The 20,142-nt window shown below is 49.7% G+C and overlaps 1 protein-coding gene across 1 annotated transcript in view; it reads left to right on the top strand.

Annotated features, from left to right (window-relative positions):
• The window catches only part of LOC140914586 (uncharacterized), a 126,796-nt gene extending 118,680 nt beyond the window's left edge, over positions 1–8,116 (top strand). Inside the window, exon 9 of the mRNA XM_073352744.1 lies at positions 8,094–8,116. The gene's annotated coding sequence lies outside the window, so the exon portion shown is untranslated. The remainder of the gene's footprint in view (positions 1–8,093) is intronic.
• Positions 8,117–20,142: the final 12,026 nt, after the last annotated feature.

Here is a 20,142-nt window from a genome sequence, read left to right as displayed (position 1 = left end):
GTTGCTCCAGGTTAAGCCAAAAAACATTTATTTTTTGTACTTTGACTCCCTTAGAGACCAGAATTAAATAGATTCTAAAAGTGCTGGAGCACAGATAGTAAAACGAGGTGTTTGGGGTTCTGTGTTATTTGAGGGCGATGGAGTGAGATGGAGGGATTCCCTCCCCCCCCCACTCCACCGTCACACTCCACCCCAACACAGCAGCCTATGTCTGAGGCTTGGAGAGTTTATCATCTCCCCATTCTACCCCCTCCTCCCAGCATGGCACTTGCCACAATATTTCTTGCTGTCCATGCTTAGGAATCACACTTTGATTTCTTTGACCCTGACTCAGACTCCTGAGGGACAGAGATGACTTATGAGGAGAGGCTGAAGGCAGCAGGTTTAAAACAAATAAAAGGAAGTTCTTCTTCACACAGTCAACTTGTGGAACTCCTTGCCTGAGGAGGTTGTGAAGGCTAGGACTATAACAAGGTTTAAAAGAGAACTAGATAAATTCATGGAGGTTAAGTCCATTAATGGCTATTAGCCAGGATGGGTAAGGAATGGTGTCCCTAGCCTCTGTTTGTCAGAGGGTGGAGATGGATGGCAGGAGAGAGATCACTTGATCATTACCTGTTAGGTTCACTCCCTCTGGGGCACCTGACATTGGCCACTGCCAGCAGACAGGATACTGGGCTGGATGGACCTTTGGTCTGACCCAGTATGGAAATTCTTATGTTCTTAACTGGGGTTATTTAGTCTGCAGAAGAGAAGCATGAGGGCGGGATTTGACAGCAGCCTTCAGTTACCTGAAGTGGGGGTCCAAAGAGGATGGAGCTAGGCTGTTCTCGGTGGTGGCAGATGACAGAACAAGAAGCAATGGTCTCAAGTTGCAGTGGGGGGGCATAGGCTGGATATTAGGAAACACTATTTCACTAGGAGGGTGGTGAAGCACTGGAATGGGTTACCCTGGGAGGTGGTGGAAACCCTAATATTCTATTATTCTAAGATGAAAGTGTCCCAGATCTGGAGGGGGAATTAAATGAACCCCAAAGCTCTGTTTGAGCTTTCTGAATTTAAATCCCTATTTCCATCTATTGGTAAAATGGCTTCTAGACTTTTTCCAGCCAAGTCCAGAACATTTGGACATGGGCATATTTTGGCTTTGGTTTGTTTTTGTCTGTTTTTTTCTTTCTTGCATTATGACGCTGCTAAAACTTTTGTAAATGACACAACCAAGTAATGAGGACACTGAGAGAATTTCTCTCCTGCGTGAAGGAGTCTCTGATGTCCAATGTGGTGTTAGCTCCAACTGAAGCATTTTCCATTTTCCATGAGAGCACCAAATGAAGATACCCCACATTCAAGCTCTTTCTTCTGTGAATTATCCAGTGGGGAATAATGTATGAGTTCAGACTGAATTTTTCAGTTATTGAAGCTTTTCCCACAATCCAAGCATTTATGGGTTCTCTCTCTTGTGTGGACTGTCTAATGCAGAGGTGGGCAAACTACGGCCCACGGGCCACGTCCGGCCCGTGGGACCGTCCTGCCTGGCCCTAGAGCTCCCGGCCAGGGCGGCTAGCCCCCAGCCCCTCCCACACAGCCTCAGTTCGCCGTGCCGTCAGTGCTCTGGGAAGTGGGGCTGCAACCTCCTGCCGGGCAGCACGGGTGCAAGAGCCACCAGGTATAGTGTATTAAATTGTTCCCTGTAGGAATGTGCTACTTACGGAGCACCAGGACTGGCAGCCATAAATAGTACACTATAAGTAGCACATTCCTACAGGGAGCAATTTAATACACAACACCCAAGTAGGAAAAAAGCTGTGCCTCCCCAAACAGCCTGGCCCCTGCCCCCTATCCACTGCCTCCCACTTCCCGCTCCCCTCAGACCCATCCAACCCCCCCCCCCAACTTCCCTCTTGGGACTCCACCATCTATCCAATCTCCCCTGGCCCCTGACTGCCCCCTGGGACTCCGTGCCCCTTATCCAACCCCGCTGCTCCCCACGCTCTTACCATGCCACTCAGAGCACTGGGACTGGCAGCTGTAAGTAGCACATTCCTATGGGGAGCAATTTAATAAACTACACCTGCCCTCCATACAGTTTCAGAACCCCGATGTGGCCCTCCGGGCCAAAAAGTTACCCACCCCTGGTCTAATGTGAAGCAAGGTTTGATCTTCAAATGAAACTTTTTCCACTGTTGAGGTATTTATAGATTCCGTACCATGTCAATTCTCTGATGACCTGGGATTAAAGCTTTTTTCCCACCATCCAAGCATTTATGGGGTTTCTCTCTTGTGTGAATTGTCTGATGTCTAATGAGATGTGAGTTCTGACTGACACTTTTCCCACAGTGGATGCATTTTCACAGTTTCTCCCCCTTGTGGGTTCTCCCATGCTTAATAAGGTCTGTGCGCTGACTGAAGCTTTCGCACAGTCCAAACATTTACAGGGTTTCTCTCCCATGTGGGTTCTCCGATATACAATAAGGGTTGATGAGTCAGTGAAACTTTTCCCACACTGAAGGCATTTATATGGTCTGTGTCCAGTGTGGATTCTCTCATGGCTAATAAGGACTGAGCACTGACTGAAGCTTTTCCCGCTGTCCAAGCATTTATATGGTTTCTTTCCTTTGTGATTTGTCTGCTGGGATGTGGTTTCCTTGGGATCCTTGCCTCCATCCCAACATTCAATGGATTCATCCACTTTCTTTCTTAGGAAGCTTCCCAGCTTTCTCTCTGACCTGTGCCAATTACTCCTGATTTTTCTCTGTTCCAAGCACTGGGGAAAAATTCCCTTCAGCTCTTCTCAGAATGGTGCTATGCAATTCCACTTGCTCAGGACCTTGCTGCTGTGGATTCCCCTCCTTGTTCTCACTCACTGTCTCATTATCTACTGGGGGAGAGAGAGAGAATCGAGGCAGGAGTCATTGCCTAGGCTGGTGGAAAGGACAGAAAGGGGAATAGCGCAGAGGAAAAACACAACACAATAACTGTTAGAAGACTGAGAAATTGGATTCTGCCTCCACATCCCATCCTAATGCTCACAGGGAAGGTGCATCAGGGAGAAAACTCCTGAAAGCCATGAGCGATATCTGCCATGGTGACATGACACCTGTTGACCACAGCCTGACCTGGGTGGGATGAGGCAGAACTGAGGGTGCTCACACCACATTTTGGGGATTTTCAGTTTTTTCCGTCATTTGCCATATAGTTTGTGTCAGTGTCACTGACTCCTCACCTGTGCGGGTGCTTTTTGGGATCTTCCTTTCCTCAGAGGCCTGGAGATCCTGTGTGACAGATTTTTGCTACCAGTCTGCCTGGGGCCACAGTTGATCAGGCTGGGGCCACAGGATCTTTTTTTGGGGAGGAGATGACAAGGCACACCTAGTGTCTAAATTTTAAAGTTTTATTGATAAAATAATAAAATAACAGCAGAAAGCAATAATGCCCCAAGCCCTAACCTACTTTCATACTCGCCCACATACAATGCAGACTGGCCAAGTCTGAGTGTGAAGTCAAAAGAAGTGGTGGAGAAAGGTGGACGGGAGTGCTGTCCTGGGCCCAGTCCGTCCAAGGATCTGCTGTGCTCTCCAAATTGTTCCAGCTCTCAGGAGGGTTTTAAGTCCTGGGCTCCTTTGGGGGTGTTCCATTCCGCGCCCTCTGTTCCTAGTGCTCTTTGTGCCAGTCCAAACTGGCTTTCTGTGGTCTCCTTGACTTTCTCCAAAACACACCAGCTAGACTTTGTTGTGGCAACAAAAATGATTAGGGGACTGGAACACATGACTTATGAGGAGAGGCTGAGGGAACTGTGGATGTTTAGTCTGCGGAACAGAAGAATGAGGGGGGATTTGATAGCTGCTTTCAACTACCTAAAAGGGGGTTCCAAAGAGGATGGCTCTAGACTGTTTTCAGTGGTAGCAGATGACAGAACAAGGAGTAATTTAAGGAGTAATGATCTCAAGTTGCAGTGGGGGAGATTTAGGTTGGATATTAGGAAAAACTTTTTCACTAGGAGGGTGGTGAAACACTGGAATGCGTTACCTAGGGAAGTGGTGGAATCTCCTTCCTTAGATATTTTAAGGTCAGTCTTGACAAAGCCCTGGCTGGGATGATTTAGTTGGTGTTGGTCCTGCTTTGAGCAGGGGGTTGGACTAGATGACCTCCTGAGGTCCCTTCCAACCCTGATATTCTATGATTCTATTCTATGATTCTATGATTCCTCTGCGCTGGCCTTCACTTGCCTTGCTTGTTATGGGCTGGCTTTACAGGTCTGTGTCTGTTCAGTTGAATCTTCCTTTCTCACAATTGGTCTGTGGATTCCAGGCCCCCCTCTTTCTTGTCCGGCAGCAGAGAGTCAGATGTGTGCTGTGGCCTTGAGCTAGCTGGAGTTAGCATCTTATCTTTGGACTGAGCTTGCTAGTTGCACTCTTGAGTTAACCTGTTATCTGCTTTCTTCTTTCTTCTCCACCTCTCTCGGCCTCTCGTACTCCTGCAAAGGAATCTTCCGTTCCCCACTCACACATCTTTGACCCTCCCCAAAATGCTTTGCAATGGTAGCAACAGCATTAGCAATATACAATGCTGATCTGCTTTCCCAGGGGACTCCCTGAGGGAGGGGACCTTGCGGTGTAACACCAGGATCCACAGCTCTTCCCCTCCTTCCAGCCGGGAGGTCAGGTCAGGTTTTGGAATGGGGAGTACTGCTCAGGGGTGAAATCGGGCATGATCAGAGTGCACTGAGGATTGGTGGAGTATTTGTCACAATGGGCACATCTTGAGTTTAAACTGACCCAGATGGGAACAGGGTCACTGAGCCCCCTTGGGAGAGGCCAATGACTGGACAGGGGGAGTTGTCACACCCTCACTAGGAGTTTCCAGGATCTGTGGGCTCTGGGGGACTTGCTGAAGCACACACAGCTTTGGTGTTAAACCCCTGCCTATGTCTAAACCTCCAGAGCCCTCCTCACAGATGGCGCTAGTCCCATGAGGGGAGGCGCACAAAGATCCTGTGTGAGTGAGAATTAATGCAGATAGGATAATACACTGCTACACTGCCCTGGTGAAAGCTGGAGGGATGGGGATGAATTAGCATGTCCATTCGGTCCATGACTCCCCTATCCCATTGAACAATGTATGGAGGTGAACGGCTCTCACACTGGAGCTGTGGAAAATGAGACCCATTTCCCCTCTAATCTAACTGACCAGGGAAGAACCTGACCACATGCAGAAATGAAGGCCCTATGGCTTCAAATAGCTGAGGGGGCAGGAATCTTTACCCAGAGAGGTCACTGTCTCATAATTCTCCTGCATGATGTCCCTGTAGAGGGCTCTCTGACTGGGGTTCAGCAGAGCCTCCTGCCCCTCAGTGAAATACATAGCCACCTCCTCAAAGGTCACTGGCATCTGAACCGGGTGTTCCCCACTCAGTGACTGCTGCCCCAGCCACAATCCCACTATTCATGGGGGGAGGAAGCACAAAAATAGGACAGCTCTGGGAGGGCCAGAGGAACAGAATCCCATCCTGCTCTGTTCCAGGGAACAGAGAGAAGACGGAGGAGGGCAGGGTCTTCTCATGTACCACCCAACTAGTAGGCACAGGCTGATATGGGAAGCAGAGCTCTGCAAAAGGAAACAAGGACAGGAATCCCAGCACCTTCCCTTTGTATTTCACTGCAGTCTCTGCCTAGTGGGTTCAGGCTCCAGCAGTCTGGTCTGTTTTCCCAGCCCTGTCCAGGGGGGTTGTTTCCTCTTTCAGAAATGGGGGAATGTTCACCTCCCTCCTCAATGAGCCTGTTCATAAATCAGGCCCTCGGCATGTCCCAGCGGGTTAATCACACTCTGTCCCCCTCCATGCATCACCCTGTGTATTTCCTGCCCCTCCTCTTCTACAGCAACCTTCTCCGGCAGCTCCAACCAAAATCCTTTACCTGAGCTGGATCCACCACAGCCATTTCCCTTGCCCGTCCCCTAGGAAGATGGGATGATCTGGAGGAAAACGTGGTTGTTATTCTGTAGCCTGTCAGAGCGAGAAGGGCAATCGGGGAAGTTTCTGAATTAGCGTTAGTCCATTTCACACCCTGATTCCCTCCAGGCTCTTTCCCTGCAGACAGACACTCCAGAGTCCGCCATGCCGGGAAAACCCTCAGTGATGTTATTACAACACAGACCTGACCCCTCCCATCGGGACACTTTTATTGCTCCTCCTGCCTCTTCCAGTCTCCCCTCTCTCCCTTCTGCATGGAAGAACTGGTTACTGTCCTGCTATTCCTGTGAACATTTCCTCTCCAATAGCTACTGCCACTGCTAACAGGAGTGTGAGTCTGGGCCCTGGTCTACACTACAGGGTTAGGGCGAATTTAGCCCCGTTATGTCAATTTTATAATGAATGCGTCTACACAAGCAACCCCGTTCCGTTGACCTAAAGGGCTCTTAAAATCGACTTCTGTACTCGTCCCTGGCGAGGGGAGTAGCGCTAAAATTGACCTTGCTGGGTCGAATGTGGGATAGTGTGGATGCAAATCAATGTTATTGGCCTCCGGGAGTTATCCCAGAGTGCTCGAATGTGACTGCTCTGGACAGCACTTTGTACACAGGAAAAGCCCCGGGAACTTTTGAATTTCATTTCCTGTTTGGTCAGCGAGGCGAGCTCAGCAGCACAGCTGACCATGCAGTCCCCCCAGAATCACAAATGAGCTCCAGCATGGAGTGAACGGGAGACACTGGATCTGATTGCTGTATGGGGAGAAGAATCTGTGCAGGCAGAACTCCGATCAGAAAGAAGAAATGCTGATATATATGCCAAAATCTCACAGGGCATGTTGGAGAGAGGCTATAACAGGGACACGCAGCAGTGCCACGTGAAAGCCAAGGAGCTCAGGCAAGCCTACCAAAAGACAAAGGAGGCAAATGGTTGCTCTGGGTCAGAGCCACATACATGCCACTTCTATGATCAGCTGCATGGCATTCTAGGGGGGGGCCCTACCACTACCCCACCACTGTCCATGGAAGGGTAGTGGGGGGAGTCTCACACAACATGGAGGAGGATTTTGAGGAGGAGGAGGATGCGCAGCAGGCAAGTGGTGAATCCGTTCTCCCCGGCAGCCAGGACCTTTTCATCACCCTGGAGCCAACACCCTCCCAAGGCGGGATCCCCGACCTTGAAGGTGGAGAAGTCACCTCTGGTGAGTGCACATTTGTAACTACAGTACAGGAATTAAAAGCAATTGTGTTTAATGTTTGATTTGCCCTGAAGAATTGGGATGCATTTGCGGTCAGAACAGCTACTGGAAAAGTCTGTTAACGTGTTTGGGGATGGAGCGGGAATCCTCTAGGGACATCTCCATGAAGCTCTCCTGGAGGTACTCTGAAAGCCTTTGCAGAAGGTTTCTGGGGAGGGCTACTTTATTTCCTACTCCACGGTAGGACACTTTACCACGCTAAGCCAGTAGCAAGTAGTCTGGAATCATTGCAGCACAAAGCACGGCAGCGAATGGTCCTGGGTTTTGGTCACATTCAAGCAACATTCAGTCTTTATCTTTCTGTGTTAGCCTCAGTAGAGTGATATCATTCATGGTCACCTGCTTGAAATAGGGGATTTTTTGTAAGGGAACAATAAAAGGACCCCATTCATGCTGGGCTGTTTGCACTTGGCTAAAAGGGATCATCCCATAGCCACGTGGCGGGGGGGAAGGGGTGAAGGGATCATCCCAAATAGCCACGTGGAGGGGTGGGCGGAGGGGTGTGCTGCACATCCACCTGAAAACCGCAGCCCCTCCTTTTAAATGGCAAATCCAACCAGCATTGCTTGCTATGGGAAAGGAGGATGCTGCAGTTTGAAAACATTCCCACATGTTATGAAGGCATTAGAAGCCCAACCCACGTATCCCTTGGCTTACCATGGCTGCCTGGAAACCGAATTCTGTTGCCCAGCCATGTGTGATGTGTCACCATACTGGCAGGCGCTCAATATAAAAGGCAAAATGCGACCTTATACCTAAAGCACATGTGCTGTCTACTGTGAATTGCTTGATTCACTGTGAAAGAGTCTCCCTTTTGTTCTCAGAAATGTATCATCTTAAATTTTATTCTCCCTTTTTATCCCCCTGCAGGTGCAAATGTTTCTATGCTCCTCCTACCATCTCCGTCCCTGAGGTTATCGCAGATTAGAAGGCAAAAAAATGCACTCACAATGACATGTTTTCCAACCTCATGCAGTCCTCCTGCACTGATAGGGCACAGCTGAATGCATGGAGGCATTCAGTGGCAGAGTCCAGGAAAGCATTAAGTGAGCGCGATGAGAAGAGGCAGGGTGCAATGCTGAGGCTAATGGGGGCGTAAACGGACATGCTCAGGCATCTGGTGGAACTGCAGGAAAACCAACAAGAGCACAGACCGCTGCTGCATCCACTGTACAACTGCCTGCCCTCCTCCTCACCCAGATGCCCAAGAACACGGGGGGGGGGGGGGCTCTAGGCACCCAGCCACTCCACTCCAGAGGATGGCCCAAGCAACAGAAGGCTGTCATTCAAACAGTTTTGATTTGTAGTATGGCTACAATAAGCAATGTGCCTTTGTCCTTCCCTCCTCTCCCACCCCACCCAGGCTACCTTATCAGTTATCTCCCTTTTTTTTTTAATTAATAAAGATAGATGGCATGGTTAAAATGCCAACTGGAAATATCAAAATTCTCTTCTCCCTTTATTATACAAGTTCACTGCCCAGTACTGTATATGAACTTGGTAAAGTTGTTGCTAGTGTACTAGGCACTAGAAATTGATGTGAATATATTCCAGCTATTACAGAGCATAGATGCCAAGTTTCTAATCTGCTGGAGGGTGCTCCCCCCGGCTCTGTCCAGGCCTCGTCCCACTCCACCCATTCCCCCAATGCCCCATCCCCACCCTGCATCTTCCCTCCCGCTCTGCCCCATCTCTTCCCCGCAGAGTTCCGCCCCCTCCCTCGAGCACGCTGCACTCTCGCTCCTCCCTTCTTCCCCCCAACGCCTCCTGACACCATGAAACAGTTGCTACGCAGCAGGCAAGAGACAAGGGAAGGAGGGGGAGGTGCTGATTGGTGGGGCCCGGGGGCAGGCAGGAGGCACTGAGAGGAGGGAGAGGCATCCACCATTTTTTTCCTATGGGTTCTCCAGCCCTGGACCACCCACGCTGTCGGCACCCATGTTACAGATACATCCCAATCTAGTACATAGAATCATAGCATCATAGAATATTAGGGTTGGAAGAGACCTCAGGAGGTCATCTAGTCCAATCCCCTGCTCAGAGCAGGACCAACCCCAACTAAATCATCCCAGCCAAGGCTTTATCAAGCCAGGCCTTAAAAACTTCGAAGGATGGAGATTCCACCACCTCCCGAAGGAACCCATTCCAGTGCTTCACCACCCTCCTAGTGAAATAATGTTTCCTAATATCCAGCTTAGACCTCCCCCACTGCAACTTGAGACCATTGCTCATTGTTCTGTCATCTGCCACCACTGAGAACAGCTGAGATCCACACTCTTTGGAACCCCACTTCAGGTAGTTGAAGGCTGCTATCAAATCCCCCCTCACTCATCTCTTCTGCAGACTAAATAAGCCCAGCTCCCTCATCCTCTCCTCATAAGTCATGTGCCCCAGCCCCCGAATCATTTTTGTTGCTGTCCGCTGGACTCTCTCCAATTTGTCCACATTCTTTCTGTAGTGGGGGGCCCAAAACTGGAAACAATACTCCAGATGTGGCATCACCAGTGCTGAACAGAGGGGAATAATCACTTCCCTCGATCTGCTGGTAATGCTCCCACTAATGCAGCCCAATATGCCGTTAGCCTTGGCACACTGTTGACTCATATCCAGTTTTTCGTCCACTGTTATCCGCAGGTCCTTTTCTGCAGAACTGCCTCTTAGCCAGTCAGTCCCCAGCCTGTAGCAGTGCATGGGATTCTTCCATCCTAAGTGCAGGACTCTGCACTTGTCCTTGTTGAACCTCATCAGATTTCTTTTAGCCCAGTCCTCCAATTTGTCTAGGTTGCTCTGGACCTTCCAGCATATCTACCTCTCCCCCCAGCTTAGTGTAATCCACAAACTTTCTGAGTTGCAATCCATCCAATCACTGAGATCATTAATGAAGATGTTGAACAAAATTGGCCCCAGGACCGACCCCTGAGGCCCTCTGCTTGATACTGGCTGCCAACTAGACATCGAGCCATTGATCACTACCCATTAAGCCCGACGATCTAGCCATCTTTCTATCCATTCATCCAATCCATACTTTTTTAACTTGCTGGCAAGAATACTGTGGGAGTCCATATCAAAAGCTTTGCTAAAGTCAAGATATATCATACCCACAGCTTTCGCCATATCCACAGAGCCAGTTATCTCATCATAGAAGGCAGTCAGGTTGGTCAGGCATGACTTACCCTTGGTGAATCCATGTTGACTGTTCCTGATCACCTTCCTCTCCTCCAAGTGCTTCAAAATGGATTCCTTGAGGACCTGCTCCATGATTTTTCCAGGGACTGAGGTGAGGCTGACCAGTCAGTAGTTCCCCCAAATCTCCTTCTTCCCTTTTTTAAAGATGGGCACTCTGTTTGCCTTTTTCCAATTGTCAGGGACCTCTCCTGCTCATCACGGGTTTTCAAAGATAATGGCCAATAGCTCTGCAATCACATCAGCCAAATTCTCTCAGCACCCTAGGATGCATTAGATCTGGACCCATGGACTTGTGCATATCCAGCTTTTCTAAATAGCCTGTTCTTTCACCACAGAGGGCTGCTCAGCTCCTCCCCATACTGTGCTGCCCATTGCAGTAGTCTGGGAGCTGACCTTGTCTGTGAAGGCTGAGGCAAAAAAAACTTCAGCTATTTCCACATCATCTGTCAATAGGTTGTCTCCCCCATTCAGTAAGGGTCCCACACTTTCCCTGACCTTCTTGTTGTTGCTAACATATGTGTACAAACCCTTCTAAATATTATGGTACATACAGGCAGAGTTGAGCTACATAGGCATGGTTTTCTTTCAAGTCACAAAGAGTATTCATTAGCTAATCAGTATGTTTACATCTCATGCCACTGTAGCTCCATAAGCAGCTGTTGGCCAATGTCAGTCGACAAGATCACTGAGTGGTGTTTGGGTAAGTTTAGATTGTTCATGGCAGAAAGTGAAAGAGTTAAAAGTGCAAATGGATATCTGAAATTTTTTTAAAAAATCAGTGCCAGAAAATGACCCTGAATGTGATACAGAAATGGTTCTGGAGGAGCCACTTGCTGCTAAGAAAAGCAGAACATGGAAGAGAGAAAAACAAACTTTGCAGGATCAGTGGGAAACTCAGTTTCTTGTGTTTCTGAAGCCATCTGATTCCGTTTCTGAGCAAGTTGCAGTGTGCCCTCTGTGTAAGAAAGAAATTCATCAAATTAAAATTTACGTAACACAACATCACTATAGCACTCATGCAGGGGAAGTGGAACAGAATTCCCATGGTGAGTTTCAGAGGCAAAAACTGTTACGTGATGCAAAAAACGAACTCGAAAGACAACAGTGATGACTCAGAGATTTTTGGAATAAAGCAGATCAGATGATACTATTATCATTGTTATTACTTCTTTGGACTGATTTTTTTTGTCTATGTTTGTGAATGAGAAATAAATTTTGAATATATTTCCATATATGTTTTTTCATTATTATTTGGACATTTATTATGAAAAAGCATTTTTAAATTAATTCAGAATTGTTGTACAGACATCCACCTTTTACCACAAAAACAAAAGAAACAACAATAAAAAAGACAAGAATATGTGTAACCCTTCTGCCTGTTGGAATTGGCAGCAACAAGGGCCGAGTTCAATATCTAGGGGTTTCTCTTCAACAATACAACACAAAACCAGCTCGAACCTCCACCCAGTAACCTGGGACAATTACATACCACCCTTTGGACACCTCTAAGAGGCAATACTTCCCCTCTCGCAAGCACTGAGTCTGAATGTAGAAAAGAAACTTTTAATAAAAAGAGGGAAGTAACTCGGCATTAATTTGGGAAAACACCACAAACAGGGTTCATAACATAAATGATGAGCAAAAGACCCACTTCCAGGTAAGTTGGGTAGTGTCCTTTTTCCTCAGGTTCTTAAGGCCAGCAACCAAAAGTACTTTTAACATGCCCATCCCTTCTCTGCACCCCACTCACAGTTGTTGTCCTTGGTCACTGCAGACTCAGAGTCCAGAATGGCATCTGCAGAGTTCACCTCCCACCCTGGGTGGAGCGGGGTTGGGGAGCGGGGGGGGGGAAGGCAACCCTTTACTCGCTTCACTGCCCAGGCACTCACTTGCCGCTACCCTTTTCCAGCTGCCCTGCTCAGCACTCCACTCCTCTTCACCAGCCAATCAGAGCTCCACTCCTCTTCACCACCTGCCTTGCTAGCCAAGCACTGCACTATGCCTCCCTGCTGGCCAGTTACTGCCAATGTCAACTGTTAGTGAGGGAGCCTCACTGCTGGTGCACAATGGGCAGTCTCTTATATTAGACACACTTCCCAAAGCAGGTCTAACACTGAGACTTAGGTAACACTGATGGGTCAGCTCTGTGGTAAGTAACAAGACTCTCAGTTGAGTCTAAATTAGCTCTGTTATTACACATTGGAAAAAGGACCAAACAGTATCTAAAACCCACACCTCCAAATACCTATTCCCTACCTTTCCTGCCTCACTGGGCTTGTCTCCTGCCTAGTGAGTGTTGTTTAGTTGAAAGTGAGTCCCTCAATTGAGATATGCCAAGTACAGTTCTGCTGCCCTTGATTCACACAACAAGAATAACAACACTTTATTACTCCTTCCCCAATAACAAGGAGACTGGGGATCCAGCACCAGCTAAAAGTGATCATTTGGGCAAGCAATCCCAACATGCTGAGCCCCTAGGCAGGGTGGGCGTGACCATGCAAATGAGATCAGCTCCTGAAGTCCTCTTCCACTGCTCATCACTAGACATCAGGGGAGAGCTCATTCAAACTCTGATTACACATGCAAAACATTTTATTTGTGTTTCTATTGTGTTTACATTCAGTAAAGAATAGAGACATCACATTACATTACTTTTACATTATAATAATGTACTTTTGTACATTATTTTTATTATTACGTCTGCAAAAAAAACCCACCCCATAAATAAATGACAATGATTTGGACACGTATATGTGCATATTTATTGGTTTTCCCGAAAGGTAATTAAATATTTTAAGAAAAATTGTCAGAGTGGCCACCAACAAGAGCTGGTGGCTGCATTCTGAGGCCACCAAAATATTTGTTGTTAGAACCGCTGCACTAGGCCATGCTCCTTCCCCAGCAGCACCTTGCCCTGATGAAGTAAGGACATTAGGAGGGAAAGACTCCGTGGTAAGGATCCCAGACCCAGCAGGAAGATGAGGTTTCCCATGGGATTCTGAATTCCCATGTTGCTCCACGAGGGATTAAAATCTGATGCCGGCCTGCACTAGAGGAGATCACTGCAAGACATCTTGAGTCACACATAAAAGGGCTCCAGACAGCACAGGTCCATGCCAAAGACATGAGGGATTAGACTGGATTGCAGCAAAACTAACCTCTGGACAGTGCTGACCTGTGTAAATGTGAACTGTTCTAGTGTGTATGTGGGCAAGGACCAGCCAACGTGGATCTATTAGTCCTACCATGCAGCCTTTGGAAGCTCCCCAAATTCACTGCTCCTGGAAGCTTTGCTAGGAACTGTGGGGTAGCTACACAGAGGCATTGCCACTGAAAGAGTTTAGGACAGCACATGGTCAAACCTTAATCATTCCGAACACAAATCAGCACCTCTAATGGAGTTTTCCCCAGGGTTTAATCCAGTTCAGAAAACTACCTAAGGCTAAAGTTCAATGGGAGATGGACCCCTTTGAGATTCCCAGCCCATATTTCCAGGCCTGGTGGCTTCAGGGATTTGTATCACTTTGTAAATTAAACTTTCACAAAAATAGGTTAATTGATTCCCCACTCTCACCCTTAAATCAAACCACTCAAATCATTTCTGTTTCTTCAGGAAAAGATCTAGGCCTATTTGACGATGTGATGAAGTGGGAGATTTTCTTGTTTTTTTTCCTTGTTGTTTTAAATGGTTTGCATGTTGAGGGGGTGGGACTCAGTTTCCCTGAGTATTACTGGTTTAACAAGCTGATGGGAGAGGGAGTTTGTTATTACAGAGGACTTGGGACCCCAGCCAATGGCTGGAAGAATGGATACCCCAGCGACTGGTGACCTGGTGACCAAGAGGCCCAGCTCAGGAATCATAGCCAGTTCTGGCCAGCGGGAGGGCAATGGACTGTGGAGAGAGGACCTCGGTGACCTGATCAGCCTGTTTGTTGGGAACAAAGGACAGCTGGGAGGAAAGGAGGCCCAGGCGACCCTTTTTGTCTGGACAGAAGACAAAGGAGAGAGGGGCTTGGGCGCCGGTGATATCGGATGGCCATCTGGAAAGCACAGGGTCTCTGGACTGGAGAGAGAGAGCAGGCAGAGCCCACCTGGATGCAGGGGAGACTTAGATGGACTGTGCTGAAGGAGGCCAGGCCTGAGGGCCCTGAGAGTTTTCTATGCTGTGTTCAGATGCTCAATAAACTCTCCTGTTTTACGCTGGCTGAGAGTCGCTCTGGCCTAGAGAACAGGGTTGCATTATTCCCTCTGGGAGTGGAAGCCCCGGGGGTCCAAAGCGAGTGGACTCCCTGAGGGGACCCACGGCAAGAAACAGGTGTGCTAAAGGCTCAGAGAGGTGCTGTTCTAGGAGGCGGAGGGGCTTACCCCCCCAAGAGAGAGTGGACCCCCAAGAAGGGCTGTCAGACTGAAGGGGGTTCCCCCCAGGGACTGTAGGGGGCCAAGAGTGGGCACGACCTGTGAGTCCGTGACAACATGGTAGCAGAGGATGGCTCGTGGATGTACCCTGTAGACAGTTGGCTACGAGTGCAGGTGCTTTGCAGTGAGTGGCTGCCAGCGATAAAATGAGGGGATTGAAGGAACCAACATAGAAATGGCCTATAAGCAGCTCCATAAGAGGGAGGGAGGGAGGGAAGGCTGTGTGTCAGGAGGCTCACTAAGTAGCAGCTGATGGCTCAGCTTGTAGAGAATGACCAGTCTGAGGAACAGGCGGCAGATCCCAGGGGGGCTCCCAGGATGCCCAGAGAGCCGGGGAGTAACCATGGGGGCAGTCTGTGAAGCAGCTGGGAGTCTATCAGACCCGACTCCCAAGTCAGCAGTGGGGGCCCCCAGTCAGGTTTCTCCTTGGAGGAGTTGCAGAGACTGGAGCTGGAGCTGAAAGCGAAGGAGCTGGAGAACAGTGAAAGCACAAATTGGAGTTGGAAGAGAGGCAGTTCAAGAGGGCCTGCCGTGGGGGTGAGTGGGGAAGGGCCCCGAGATGCCCGTTCTGTGGGGAATCTAGACACCAAACTGCTGCCCCAGTTTAAGGAGGGGGGAGGGATTTTGATGCCTACCTCACAGCCTTTGAGAAGGCTTGTGATCTGAACCAGATTGATACCACAGACAGACTCTGCTGTCTAATCCCCCTGCTGGGTCCCAAGGCCATAGAGCAGGGGTGGGCAAACTTTTTGGCCTGAGGGCCACATCTGGGTGGGGAAATTGCATGCAGGGCTATGAAAGTAAGGCTGGAGCAGGAGGTTGGGGTGCAGGAGGGAGTGTGAGTGTGGGAGGGGGTGCGGTGTGCAGGAAGGGGCTCAGGGCAAGGGGTTGGGGTGCAGGAGGAGTGCAGGGTGCAGCAGGGGGCTCAGGGCAGGGGGTGCAGTGCAGGAGGGGTGCGGTAGAGGGCTCAGAGCAGGGGGTTGGGGTGCAGGACAGGTTCAGGGTGTGGGCTGTGGCCTGGTGCTGCTTACCTGGAGCAGCTCTGGGGTGGCAGCAGAGCGCAGCAGGGCTAAGGTGTGCTCCCTGCCTGCCCTGGCCCAGTGCCACTCCCGGAAGCGGCCGGCACTGTGTCCCTGTGGCCCCTGGGGGAGGGGGAGGGCAGAGGGCTTCACGCGCTGCCCTCGCCTGCAACTACATAAGAACATAAGAATGGCCATACTGGGTCAGACCGAAGGTCCATCCAGCCCAGTATCCTGTCTACTGACAGTGGCCAATGTCAGGTGCCCCAGAGGGAGTGAACATAACAGGTAAGCTAGTGATCTCTCTCCTGCCATCCAGCTCCACCCTCTGACAAACAGAGGCTAGGGACACCATTCCTTACCCATCCTGGCTAATAGCCATTAATGGACTTAAACTCCATGAATTTATCCAGTTCTCTTTTAAACCCTGTTATAGTCCTAGCCTTCACAACCTCCTCAGGCAAGGAGTTCCACAGGTTGCCTGTGCTCTGAGTGAAGAACTTCCTTTTATTTGTTTTAAACCTGCTACCCATTAATTTCATTTGGTGGCCCCTAGTTCTTATATTATGTACCTAGTACCTCCCCTGAAGCTCCCATTGGCTGCGGTTCCCCGTTCCCAGGGAGCTGTGGGGTGAGCTGTGGGGGGCGATGCCTATAGGCGAGGGCAGCATGTGGAGCCTTCGCCCCCCCACCACCCCTAGGGGCCACAAGGACATGGTGCTGGCTGCTTCCGGGAGTGGCGCGGGGCACGTGGCGCCACGGGGGTGTCAATCCCATGGGCTGGATCCAAAACCCTGACGGGCCGGATCTGGCCTGCGATCTGTAGTTTGCCCACCCCTGCCATAGAGGCATTCACCCAAATGGATGGTATTGAGATGGGGGACTATGACCTGGTCAAACAGGGTTTGCTGCTGAAGTTTGAACTGATCCCCGAGGTGTACAGGAAACGATTCTGGGGTATACGCAAGACCTCAGGTCATCTACAAGGAGGTCACCAGCCTTCTGGGGGAATATCTCCGTAAGTGGGGGAAGGGTGCAGGGGCCACTACTGTCAAGGACGTGTATCACCTGGTGGGGTTGGAGCAGCTGTATGACATCTGCCCTCCAGACCTTATGATGTGGTTAGTGGACCCGAAGCCTAAAGATCTGCCCCGTGCGGGGGCACTGGCAGATGAGTTTGTGGACAGCAGATCGGGGGAAGGAGGGAGACCCACACTGGGGACTCAGAAGGACTCAGAGATCTCTCAAAGGTGGGACTCCAAGGAAGCCCAACTCAGGGGTTCCTGTGAAGGCCGGGGTGGAACCTAAAATGCAATTACTGTAGCCAAAAAGGACACAAGGTGGCACAATGCCTGAAGATGAAGGAAATGGCAGCCAAGCAGAACCTGCAGAGTATCAACTGGGTAGGAGCCCACCCTGAGGAGCCACCAACAGTCCATAGGGGTTCAGTTGACCCAGCTGTGCCAGCGGGAGGGGACCGCCAGACCAGGCCAGCAGGGAAAGGTGGAGCTCCAGGTCCAGAGCACCAGTACTCAATCCACCAGGTGAGCGTGTGACAGACCATTGAGGTGGTGGGGCGGGGGAAGGAGCGTCCAGGGGTTCTGGAACATGGGCGCAGAGGTGACACTGATGCGGCCTGAGGTGGTGGACCCAGACCAGCTAGTGCCCAGTGCATACATGACCCTGAGGGGAATGTTTGGGCCACCCGTCAAGGTGCCTGTAGTGAGGACACACCTGAAATAGGGGGCTAAAGAGGGACCCAAAGAGGTTGGGATGCACGACCACCCATTTACCAAGGTGCTAATGGGTAATGACTTGGAGGACTGGCCAGATGGCACTCAGAGCACCCTGGTCCTTACCCGGAGCCAGAGCCAGTGGGAGATGTGGGACCTCCTGAAGTGGGGGGGACCAAAGCACCGAGGGTAGGGCTGGACAGGACTGGGTCGGAGCCTCTGTCCCAAGGTGGGAAAACTGAGGCACCACCAACCAGGGCTGTACCCTCAAACTTAGCAGCTGAATTCCAGCTCCTTAGAGAAGCTGAGAGTCCTTGCTGCCCACAGCGGTACAAGATCCCAGGAGAGAGATCTCAGCCAGGAGAGATTCCTGTGGGAGAAGGGATTCCTGTACCGGGAAAGGGCTGGTTCGGGGCAAACTGAACCATGGAAAGTCAGGAGGCAGTTGGTGATTCACCAGAGGTACTGCCACAGACTGTTGTACTCGGCCCTTGATTTTCCCTCTTCAGGGCATCAGGGCATCCGGCGCACCAGGCAGAGGTTGCTGCAGAACTTTTACTGATCCGGGGTCTTTGATGGAAGAAAGGTAAGTAGCAGAATACGGACCCTGGACTTCAGGAAAGCAGACTTCGACTCCCTCAGGGAACTGATGGGTAGGATCCCCTGGGGGAATAACATGAGGGGGAAAGGAGTCCAGGAGAGCTGGCTGTATTTGAAGGAATCCCTATTGAGGTTACAGGGACAAACCATCCTGATGTGTAGAAAGAATAGTAAATATGGCAGGAGACCAGCTTGGCTTAACGGTGAAATCCTTGCGGATCTTAAACATAAAAAAGAAGCTTACAAGAAGTGGAAGATTGGACAGATGACCAGGGAAGAGTATAAAAATGTTGTTCGGGCATGTAGGAATGAAATCAGGAGGGCCAAATCACACCTGGAGCTGCAGTTAGCAAGAGATGTTAAGAGTAACAAGAAGGGTTTTTTCAGGTATGCTGGCAACAAGAAGAAAGCCAAGGAAAGTGTGGGCCCCTTACTGAATGAGGGAGGCAACCTAGTGACAGAGGATGTGGAAAAAGCTAATGTACTCAATGCTTTCTTTGCCTCTGTCTTCACGAACAAGATCAGCTCCCAGACTGCTGCGCTGGGCAACACAACATGGGGAGTAGGTGGCCAGCCCACTGTGGAGAAAGACGTAGTTAGGGACTATTTAGAAAAGCTGGACGTGCACAAGTCCATGGGGCCGGATGCGTTGCATCCGAGAGTGCTAAAGGAATTGGCGGCTGTGATTGCAGAGCCATTGGCCATTATCTTTGAAAACTCGTGGCGAACGGGGGAAGTCCTGGATGACTGGAAAAAGGCTAATGTAGTGCCAATCTTTAAAAAAGGGAAGAAGGAGGATCCTGGGAACTACAGGCCAGTCAGCCTCACCTCAGTCCCTGGAAAAATCATGGAGCAGGTCCTCAAGGAATCTATCCTGAAGCACTTACATGAGAGGAAAGTTATCAGGAACAGTCAGCATGGATTCACCAAGGGAAGGTCATGCCTGACTAATCTAATTGCCTTCTATGATGAGATTACTGGTTCTGTGGATGGAGGGAAAGCAGTGGATGTATTGTTTCTTGACTTTAGCAAAGCTTTTGACATGGTCTCCCACAGTATTCTTGTTAGCAAGTTAAAGAAGTATGGGCTGGATGAATGCACTATAAGGTGGGTAGAAAGTTGGCTAGATTGTCGGGCTCAACGGGTAGTGATCAATGGCTCCATGTCTAGTTTGCAGCCGGTATCAAGTGGAGTGCCCCAAGGGTCGGTCCTGGGGCCGGTTTTGTTCAATATCTTCATAAATGATCTGGAGGATGGTTTGGATTGCACTCTCAGCAAATTTGCAGATGATACTAAACTAGGAGGAGTGGTAGATACGGTGGCAGGTAGGGATCGGATACAGAGGGACCTAGACAAATTGGAGGATTGGGCCAAAAGAAATCTGATGAGGTTCAACAAGGACAAGTGCAGGGTCCTGCACTTAGGACAGAAGAATCCAATGCACCGCTACAGACTAGGGACCGAATGGCTCGGCAGCAGTTCTGCGGAAAAGGACCTAGGGGTTACAGTGGATGAGAAGTTGGATATGAGTCAACAGTGTGCCCTTGTTGCCAAGAAGGCCAATGGCATTTTGGGATGTATAAGTAGGGGCATTGCCAGCAGATCAAGGGACGTGATCGTTCCCCTCTATTCGGCACTGGTGAGACCTCATCTGGAGTACTGTGTCCAGTTTTGGGCCCCACACTACAAGAAGGATGTGGAAAAATTGGAAAGAGTCCAGCAGAGGGCAACAAAAATGATTAGGGGACTGGAACACATGACTTATGAGGAGAGGCTGAGGGAACTGGGGATGTTTAGTCTACGGAAGAGAAGAATGAGGGGGGATTTGATAGATGCTTTCAACTACCTGAAAGAGGGTTCCAAAGAGGATGGATCTAGACTGTTCTCAGTGGTAGCAGATGACAGAACAAGGAGTAATGGTATCAAGTTGCGGTGGGGGAGATTTAGGTTGGATATTAGGAAAAA

The sequence above is a fragment of the Lepidochelys kempii genome, chromosome 7, assembly GCF_965140265.1.
Source record: "Lepidochelys kempii isolate rLepKem1 chromosome 7, rLepKem1.hap2, whole genome shotgun sequence".
NCBI classification, from domain to species: domain Eukaryota; kingdom Metazoa; phylum Chordata; order Testudines; family Cheloniidae; genus Lepidochelys; species Lepidochelys kempii.
Note: the sequence above shows the minus strand (reverse complement) of the source record. Positions and strands in the feature narration are given on the sequence as shown.